The 10,368-nt window shown below is 37.4% G+C and overlaps 1 long non-coding RNA gene across 1 annotated transcript; it reads right to left on the bottom strand.

The window, feature by feature from the left end:
* Window positions 1-432: 432 nt before the first annotated feature.
* LOC121024930 (uncharacterized) lies at window positions 433-10,011 on the bottom strand. Its single transcript, XR_005787879.1, has 3 exons — window positions 9,136-10,011; window positions 5,261-5,265; window positions 433-444 (listed from the first exon to the last, which is right to left on the bottom strand). It is a non-coding gene; the product is annotated as an uncharacterized LOC121024930 (long non-coding RNA).
* Window positions 10,012-10,368: the final 357 nt, after the last annotated feature.

Genomic DNA, 10,368 nt, shown 5'->3' with positions numbered 1-10,368 from the left:
GAGACAACCACAACTCAGATTGAAGAAGCAGAGGAGAAAATACGTGAGATAGAAAATAAAATTATGGAAAAAGAGGAAGCTAAGAAAAAGAGAGATAAAAAATTCCAGGAGTGTGAGGGGAAAATTAGAGAACTAAATGATGCACTAAAGAGGAATAATCTACGAATAATTGGTATTCCAGAGGAGGAAGAGAGAGGGAAAGGTGCTGAAGGTGTACTTGAAGAAATACTAGCTGAGAACTTCCCTGATCTGGGGAAGGAAAAAGGCATTGAAATCCAAGAGGCACAGAAACTCCCTTCAGATGTAACTTGAATCGATCTTCTACACGACATATCATAGTGGAACTGGCAAAATACAAGGATAAAGAGAAAATTCTGAAAGCAGTGAGGGATGAACATGCTATAACATATAAAGCGAGACCTATAAGACTCGTGACCGATCTCTCTTCTGAAACTTGGCAGGCCAGAAAGGAATGGCAGGAGATCTTCAATGTGATGAACAGAAAAAAATATGCAGCTGAGAATCCTTTATCCAGCCAGTCTGTCATTTAGAATACAAGGAGAGGTAAAGGTCTTCCCAATCAAAAACTGAAAGATTCATCACAACTAAACCAGCCCCACAAGAGATCCTAAGGGGGATCCTGTGAGACAAATACTAGAGACATCGCTACAAGTATGAAACCTACAGACATCACAAGGACTCTAAACCCATAGCTTTCTATAATAACACTGAATGTAAATGGACTAAATGCTCCAACCAAAAGACATAGGGTATCAGAGTGGACAAAAAAACAAGACACATCTATTTGCTGTCTACAATAGACTCATTTTAGACCCGAGGACACCTTCAGATTGAAAGTGGGGGGAAGGAAAACTATCTATCCTGCTACTGGAAGTCAAAAGAAAGCTGGAGTAGCCATACTTATATCAGACAAACTAGACTTTAAATTAAAGGCTGTAACAAGAGATGAAGAAGGGCATTATATAATAATCACAGGGTCTATCCATCAGGAAGAGCTAACAATTATAAATGTCTATAGCCGAATACGGGAGCTCCCAAATATATGAAACAATTACAAACATAAGCAACCTTCTTAATACGAATGTGGTATTACAGGGGACATTAACACCCCACTTACAACAATGGATAGATCATCTAGACACACGGTCAATAAAGAAACAAGGGCCCTAAATGATACATTGGATCAGAGGGACTTGACAGATGTATTTAGAACTCTGCATCCCAAAGCAACAGAATAGACTTTCTTCTCGAGTGCACATGGAACATTCTCCAAGAGAGATCACATTCTGGGTCACAAAACAGCTCTTCATAAGTTTACAAGAATTGAAATCATACCATGCATACTTTCAGACCACAATGCTATGAAGATTGAAATCAACCACAGAAAAAAGTCTGGAAAAACTCCAAAGCATGGAAGTTATAGAACACCCTACTAAAGAATGAATGGATCAACCAGGCAATTAGAGAAGAAATTTAAAAATATATGGAAACAAAGGAAGATAAAAATACAGCAATCCAAACACTTTAGGATGCAGCAAAGACAGTCCTGAGAGGAAAATATACTACAGTCCAGGCCTATCTCAAGAAATAAGAAAAATCCTAAATACAAAATCTAACAGAACACCTAAAGGAAATAAAAGCAGAACAGCAAAGACACCCTAAACCCAGCAGAAGAAGAGAAATAATAAATATTAGAGCATAAACAAACAATATATAATCTAAAAAAAAAAAACTGTAGAGCAGATCAATGAAACCAAGAGTTGGTTTTTTGAGAAAATATACAAAATTGATAAACCGCTAGCGAGGCTTCACAAAAAGAAAAGGGAGATGACCCAAATAGATAAAATCATGAAGGAAAATGGAATTATTACAACCAATCCCTCAGAGATACAAGCAATTATCATGGAAAACTATGAAAAATTATATACCAACAAACTGGACAATCTGGAAGAAATGGACACATTTCTAAACACCCACACACTTCCAAAACTCAATCAGGAGGAAATAGAAAGCTTTAACAGACCCATAACCAGTGAAGAAATTGAATCGGTTATCAAAAATTTCCCAACAAATAAGAGTCCAGGAACAGATGGCTTCCCAGGGGAGTTCTACCAGACATTTAAAGCAGAGATAATACCTATCCTTCTCAAGCAATTCCAAAAAATAGAGAGGGAAGGAGAACTTCCAGACTCATTCTATGAAGCCTGTATTACTTTGTTTCATAAAGCAGACAGAGACCCAGTAAAAAAAGAGAACTACAGGCCAATATCCCTGATGAATATGGATGCAAAAATTCTCAATAAGATTCCAGCAAATCGAATTCAACAGCATATAAAAAGAATTATTCACCATGATCAAGTGGGATTCATTCCTGGGATGCAGGGCTGGTTCAACATTCGCAAATCAATCAACGTGATACATCACATTAATAAAAGAAAAGATAAGAACCATATGATCCAGTCAATCGATGCAGAAAAGGCCTTTGACAAAATTCAGCATCCTTCTTAATAAAAAACCCTCGAGAAAGTCGGGATACAAGGAACATATTTAAACATCATCAAAGCCTTTTATGAAAAGTCCACAGCTAACATCACCCTCAATGGGGAAAAACTGAGAGCTATATCCCTGAGATCAGGAACACCTCAGGGATGTCCACTCTCACCACTATTGTTTAACATTGTGTTGGAAGTGCTAGTATCAGCAATCAGACAACAAAAGGAAATCAAAGGCATCCAAATTGGCAAAGATGAAGTTAAGCTTTCACTTTTTGCAAATGACATGATATTATACATGGAAAATCCGATAGACTCTACCAGAAGTCTGCTAGAAGTGATACATGAATTCAGCAAAGTTGCAGGATACAAAATCAATGTACAGAAATCAGTTGCATTCTTATACACTAACAATGAAGCAACAGAAAGACAAATAAAGAAACTGATCCCATTCACAATTGTACCAAGAAGCATAAAATACCTAGGAATCAATCTAACCAAAGATGTGAAAGATCTGTATGCTGAAAAATATCTTATGAAGGTAATTGAAGAAGATATAAAGAAATGGAAAAACATTCCATGCTCATGGATTGGAAGAATAAATATTGTCAAAATGTCAATACTACCCAAAGCTATCTACACATTCAATGCAATCCCAATCAAACTTGCACCAGCATTCTTCTCGAAACTAGAACAAGCAATCCTAAAATTCATATGGAACCACAAAAGGCCCCGAATAGCCAAAGTAATTTTGAAGAAGAAGACCAAAGCGGGAGGCATCACAATCCCAGACTTTAGCCTCTACTCCAAAGCTGTCATCATCAAGACAGCATGGTATTGGCACAAACACAGACACATAGACCAATGGAATAGAATAGGAACCCCAGAACTAGACCCACAAAAGTATGGCCAACTAAACTTGACAAAGCAGGAAAGAATATCCAATGGAAAAAAGACAGTCTCTTTAACAAATGGTGCTGGGAGAACTGGACAGCAACAAGCAGAGGGTTGAAACTAGGCCACTTTCTCACACCATTCACAAAAATAAACTCAAAATGGATAAAGGACCTGAATGTGAGACAGAAAACCTTCAAAACCCTAGAGGAGAAAACAGGAAAAAACCTCTCTGACCTCAGCCACAGGAATTTCTTACTTGACACATCCCCAAAGGCAAGGGCATTAAAAGCAAAAATGAACTATTGGGACTTCATGAGGATAAAAATCTTCTGCACAGCGAAGGAAACAACCAACAAAACTAAAAGGCAACCAACGGAATGGGAAAAGATATTTGCAAATGACATATCAGACAAAGGGCTAGTATCCAAAATCTATAAAGAGCTCACCAAACTCCACACTGAGAAACAAATAATCCAGTGAAGAAATTGGCAGAAAACATGAATAAACCCTTCTGTAAAGAAGACATCCAGATGGCCAACAGCCCCATGAAAAGATGCTCAATGTCGCTCCTCATCAGGGAAATAGAAATCAAAACCACACTCAGATATCACCTCAGGTCAGTCAGAGTGGCCAAAATGAACAAATCAGGAGACTATAGATGCTGGAGAGGATGTGGAGAAACGGGAACACTCTTGCACTGTTGGTGGGAATGCAAACTGGTGCAGTCGCTCTGGAAAACAGTGTGGAGGTTCCTCAAAAAATTAAAAATAGACCTACCCCATGACCCAGCAGTAGCACTGCTAGGAATTTACCCAAGGGATACAGGAGTACTGATGTATAGGGGCACTTGTACCCCAATGTTTATAGCAGCACTTTCAACAATAGCTAAATTATGGAAAGAGTCTAAATGTCCATCACCTGATGAATAGATAAAGAAATTGCAGTTTATATACACAATGGAGTACTACGTGGTAATGAGAAAGAATGAAATATGGCCCTTTGTAGCAACGTGGATGGAACTGGAGAGTGTGATGGTAAGTGAAATAAGCCATAGAGAGAAAAAGAGATACCATATGTTTTCATTCTTATGTGGATTCTAAGAAACTTAACAGGAACCCATGGGGCAGGGGAAGAAAAAAAAAAGAGATAGGTTAGAGTGGGAGAGAGCCAAAGCATAGGAGACTCTTAAAAACTAGAATAAACTGAGGGCTGATGGGGGTGGGAGGGAGGGGAGGGTGGGTGATGGGTATTGAGGAGGGCATCTTTTTGGATGAGCACTGGGTGTTGTATGGAAACCAAACTGGCAATAAATATCATATATTAAAAAAAAAAAGAATCCCAAAGAAGAAAAGAGGGAATGGGGGCAGAAGGTTTTTCAAGGAGATTTAGTCGAAAATTTCCCTAATATGGGGAAGGAAATAGATAACCAAATACAGGAAGCTCAGAGAAATCCCATCAATTCAACAAAAGAAAGCCACCAGCAACACATATGGTTGTTAATTTGCAAAATATAGAGATAAAAAATCCTAAAGCAGCAAGACAAAAGAAGTCCTCAATTTACAAAGAAAGACAAATAAGTGTAGCAGCAGATCTGTTCACAAAAACATCACAGATCAGAAGGGAGGACATGATATATTCAACATGCTGAATGGGAACAATATGCAGCCATGTATATTCTATCAAGCAAAGCTATCATTCAGAATAAAATCTGGAGAAAGAGTTTCCCAGACAAAAACAAAAACAAAAACACTGAAGGAGTTTTGACCAATAAACTAGCCCTGCAAGAACTATAAAAGGGGACTCTTTGAGTGGGAAAGATAAACCAAAAGTGACAAACACTAGAAAGAAACAAAATCTCCAGAAACAATAAAAAAACAAGTAATAAAATTGCACTAAAGTCATATCTATCAATAATTACTCTGAATGTAAATGGACTAAATGCTCTAATACAAAGACACAGATGTCAGAATGGATTAAAAAAAATCAAGACCCAAAGGTGTCAGAATGGATAAAAAAATCAAAACCCATCAATATGCTGCCTATAAGAGACCCATCTTATACCTAAACATACCTGTAGATTGAACGTGAGGGGATGGAGAAATATTCACCATGCAAATGGAAGTCCAAAGGAAGCTTGAGTAGCAACACTTATATCAGACAAGCTAGATTTTAAGCCCAAGACTGTAACAAGCAATGAAGAAGGGCACTATATAATAATAAAGGGGTCTATCCAACAAGAAAATCTAACATTTGTGAATATTTATGCCCCCAATATGAAAGAACCCAAATATATAAAACATTTAGTAATAAACATAAAAAAACTCATTGATAATAATACAATAATAATAGTAGGAAACTTTAACTCCCCACTGATATCAATGGATAGACCATCTAAGCAGAAAATCAACAAGTAAACAAGGGCTTTGAATGACATACTAGACTGGATGGACTTAACAGATATATCCAGAACATTTTATCCTAAAGCAGCAGAAAAATTCTTTTCAAGTACACATGGAAAATTCTCCAGAATAGATCAAATACTAGTTTACACATAAAGCCTCAACAAGTACAAAAAGATTGAGATTGTACCATGCATCTTTCCAACACAAAGCTATGAAACTTGAGGTCAACCACAAGAAAAACTTTGAACGACCACAAATACATGAAGGTTAAAGAACACCCTACTAAAGAATGAATGGGTCAACCAGGAAATCAAAGAAGAAATGGAAAAAGTACGTGGAAACAAAGGAAAATGAAAACATGATGTTCCAAAACCTTTGGGATGCAACAAAAGCAGTTATAAGAGTGAAGTATATAGCAATACAGGCCTACCTCAAGAAGAAAGAAAAACCTCAAATATGCGACCTAACCTTACACCTAAAGGAACTACAAAAGGAAGAAATGAAGCCTAAATCCAGCAGAATAAGGGAAATAATAAATATTAGAGAATAAATGACATAGAAACAAAAATAATCCAGTAGAACATATCAGTGAAACCAGGAGCTGGTCCTTTGAAAAAAAATAAAACAAAATTGATTAACCCTTTGCCAGAAATATCAAAAAGAAAAATGAAAGGACCTAAATAAATAAACTCACAAATAAGACAGGAGAAATCAAACCAACAGGGCAGAAATAAAAACAAGTATAAGGGGCGCATGGGTGGCTGAGTTGATTAAGCATCCTATTTTGGCTCAGGTCATGATCTCATGGTTTGTGAGTTTGAGCCCCGCATCACGCTGTGTGCTGACAGCTCAGATCCTGGAGCCCGCTTGGGATTCTGTGTCTCCCTCTCTCTCCACCCCTTCCCTGCTCACACTCTGTCTCTCTCTGTCTCTCAAAAATAAATAAATGTTTACAAAAATTTTTTTAATAAAATAAAAATAAAAACAAGTATAAGAAAATATTATGAAAAATTATGTGCCAACAAATTGGACAACCTGGAAGAAAAGGACAAATTTCTAGAAACATATGAACTACCAAAACTGAAACAGGAAGAAATAAAAAACTTTAACAGACTGATAACCAGCAAAGAAATTGAATCAAGAATCAAAAATATTCAAATAAACAAAAATCCAGGGACAGATGGTTTTACAAGGAAATTCTACCACACATTTAAAGGAGAGTTAATACCTGTTCTTCCTAACCTATTCCAAAAAATAGAAATGGAAGGACAACTTCCAAATTCATCTATGATTCCAGCATTATCCTAAATCTGATCCCATTCAAAGACTCCACTAAAAAAAGAACTACAGTCCAATACCCTGATGAGCAACAATGCAAAAATTCTCAACAAAATACTAGTAAATCAAATCCAAGTATACATCAAGTGATTCATTCACCATGATCAAGTGAGATTTGTCCCTGAGTTGCAAGGGTGGTTCAATAATTGCAAATCAATAAACATGATACACCACATTAATTTAAAAAGGATAGGAACAAAGATATCCTCTTAATACATGCAGAAAAAGCATTTCACAAAGCACAACATCCATTATTGATGGAAACCCTCAACAAAGTAGGAATACAGGGAACATACCTCAACATAAAGGCCACATACAAAAACCCTCAGCTTGAACCCTTGCTCGAACGTGTACCTCTTCTCGCTCCGGGCCCATTTCAACGTGGGGGTTTCTATAACGGAACTATACCTGGCATCTGGTTCTTACTTCAGGGCCATAAAATCCTCAAATCCAATCCTTCAACTCTCTCAAATGGGACATCTTGATGGACTAATGACTAATCAGCCCATGATCACACATAACTGTGGTGTCATGCATTTGGTATTTTTTAATTTTAGGGGCACGAACTTGCTATTACTCAGCTATGACCTAAAGGTCCTGACTCAGTCAAATATATTGTAGCTGGGCTTATTCTCTATGTGGGGTCTCCACATGTACAACAAACAAGGTGCAATTCAGTCAATGGTCACAGGACATATACTTAAATTCCTAATGTTTCACAGGACACGGCAAGCGTGCACCCACGTATACGCGTACACACGTACACGTACACACGTACGTGTACACACATACACGTATATGCGTACACATACACACGTACACACGTACACATACACACATACACGTATACGTACACATACACACGTATACACGTATACACATCCAAACATTTTGATTTAGTAAATAACTAGCTTAATCAAACCCCCCTTACCCCCCTGTTAACCTTATGTATAATAATACCTGTCTATTTCTGTCTTGCCAAACCCCAAAAACAAGACTAAACCCGTACCTAGACATAAGGCCTAAGAATCAATGCTCATAAACTTTACCAATCCCCTATCATTGCTAACTATTAATACTAAATCATAACTCTGTTTGCAGCTATCTATAGATACACTAACCCAATCTCTAATTCGTCCCTATTGAACAATATTTTATATACCTAAATAACCCTATACTCCAGTTAATGTAGCTTAAATGTATAAAGCAAGGCACTGAAAATGCCTAGATGAGTCGCCAGACTCCATAAACACAAAGGTTTGGTCCTGGCCTTTCCATTAGTTATTAATAAGATTACACATGCAAGCCTCTGCATCCCGGTGAAAATGCCCTCTAAGTCACCCAGTGACCTAAAGGAGCTGGTATCAAGCACACAATCATTGTAGCTCATAACACCTTGCTCAGCCACACCCCCATGGGATGCAGCAGTGATAAAAATTAAGCTATGAATGAAAGTTCAACTAAGCTATATTAAACAAGGGTTGGTAAATTTCCTGCCAGCCACCGGGGTCATATGATTAACCCAAACTAATAGACCCACGGCATAAAGCATGTTACAGAGAAAAAAAAAACATACTAAAGTTAAACCTTAACTAGGCTGTAAAAAGCTACAGTTAACATAAAAATACAGCACGAAAGTAACTTTAATATCTCCGACTACACAATAGCTAAGACCCAAAGTGGGATTAGATACCCCACTATGCTTAGCCCTAAACTTAGATAGTTAGTTCAAACAAAACTATCCGCCAGAGAACTACTAGCAACAGCTTAAAATTCAAAGGTGCTTTACATCCCTCTAGAGGAGCCTGTTCTATAATCGATAAACCCCGATACACCTCACCATCTCTTGCTAATTTAGCCTATATACCGCCATCTTCAGCAAACCCTAAGAAGGAAGAAAAGTAAGCACAAGTATCTTAACACAAAAAAGTTAGGTCAAGGTGTAGCCCATGAGATGGGAAGCAATGGGCTACATTTTCTATGACTAGAACACCCACAAAAATCCTTATGAAAGTAAGTATTAAAGGAGGATTAGTAGTAAATTTGAGAATAGAGAGCTCAATTGAGTCGGGCCATGAAGCACGCACACACCACCCGTCACCTTCCTCAAGTGATAAATCCCTAAAGAAACCTATTCAAACCACTATACCCACAAGAGGAGACAAGTCGTAACAAGGTAAGCATACTGGAAAGTGTGCTTGGATAACAAGATGTAGCTTAAACAAAGCATCTGGCTAACACCCAGAAGATTTCATATTAAACTGACCATCTTGAGCCAAAGCTAGCCCAAACATCCATAAACCCAACTAACACTAGAAAGTAAAACAAAACATTCAGTTACCCTAAAAATTATAGGAGATAGAAATTTAACTTGGCGCTATAGAGAAAGTACCACAAGGGAAAGATGAAAGAAAAAATTAAAAGCACCACACAGCAAAGATTACCCCTTGTACCTTTTGCATAATGAATTAACTAGAACAACCTAACAAAGAGAACTTCAGCTAGGTCCCCCGAAACCAGACGAGCTACCCATGAACAATCTATTATAGGATGAACTCATCTATGTTGCAAAATAGTGAGAAGATTTATGGGTAGAGGTGAAAAGCCTAACGAGCCTGGTGATAGCTGGTTGCCCAGAACAGAATCTTAGTTCAACTTTAAACTTACCTCAAAAAACTCTAAAATTCTAATGTAAGTTTAAAATATAGTCTAAAAAGGTATAGCTTTTTAGAATTAGGATACAGCCTTTATTAGAGAGTAAGCATAAATACAAACCATAGGTGGCCTAAAAGCAGCCATCAATTAAGAAAGCGTTCAAGCTCAACAATCAAAACATCTTAATGTCAAAAAACGCAACTAACTCCTAATTAAAAACTGGGCGAATCTATTTAACAATAGAAGCAATAATGCTAATATGAGTAACAAGAAGTATTTCTCCCTGCATAAGCTTATATCAGAACGGATAACCACTGATAGTTAACAACAAGATAAATATAACCTAACCATAAACAGAATATCAAACTAATTGTTAACCCAACACAGGTATGCAAATTAGGGAAAGATTAAAAGAAGTAAAAGGAACTCAGCAAACACAAGCCCCGCCTGTTTACCAAAAACATCACCTCTAGCATTTCCAGTATTAGAGGCACTGCCTGCCCGGTGACACTAGTTAAACGGCCGCAGTATCCTGACCGTGCAAAGGTAGCATAATCATTTGT

This window comes from Herpailurus yagouaroundi, unplaced genomic scaffold (assembly GCF_014898765.1).
Source record: "Herpailurus yagouaroundi ecotype Mexico unplaced genomic scaffold, PumYag 67375, whole genome shotgun sequence".
NCBI lineage: Eukaryota > Metazoa > Chordata > Mammalia > Carnivora > Felidae > Herpailurus > Herpailurus yagouaroundi.
Note: the sequence above shows the minus strand (reverse complement) of the source record. Positions and strands in the feature narration are given on the sequence as shown.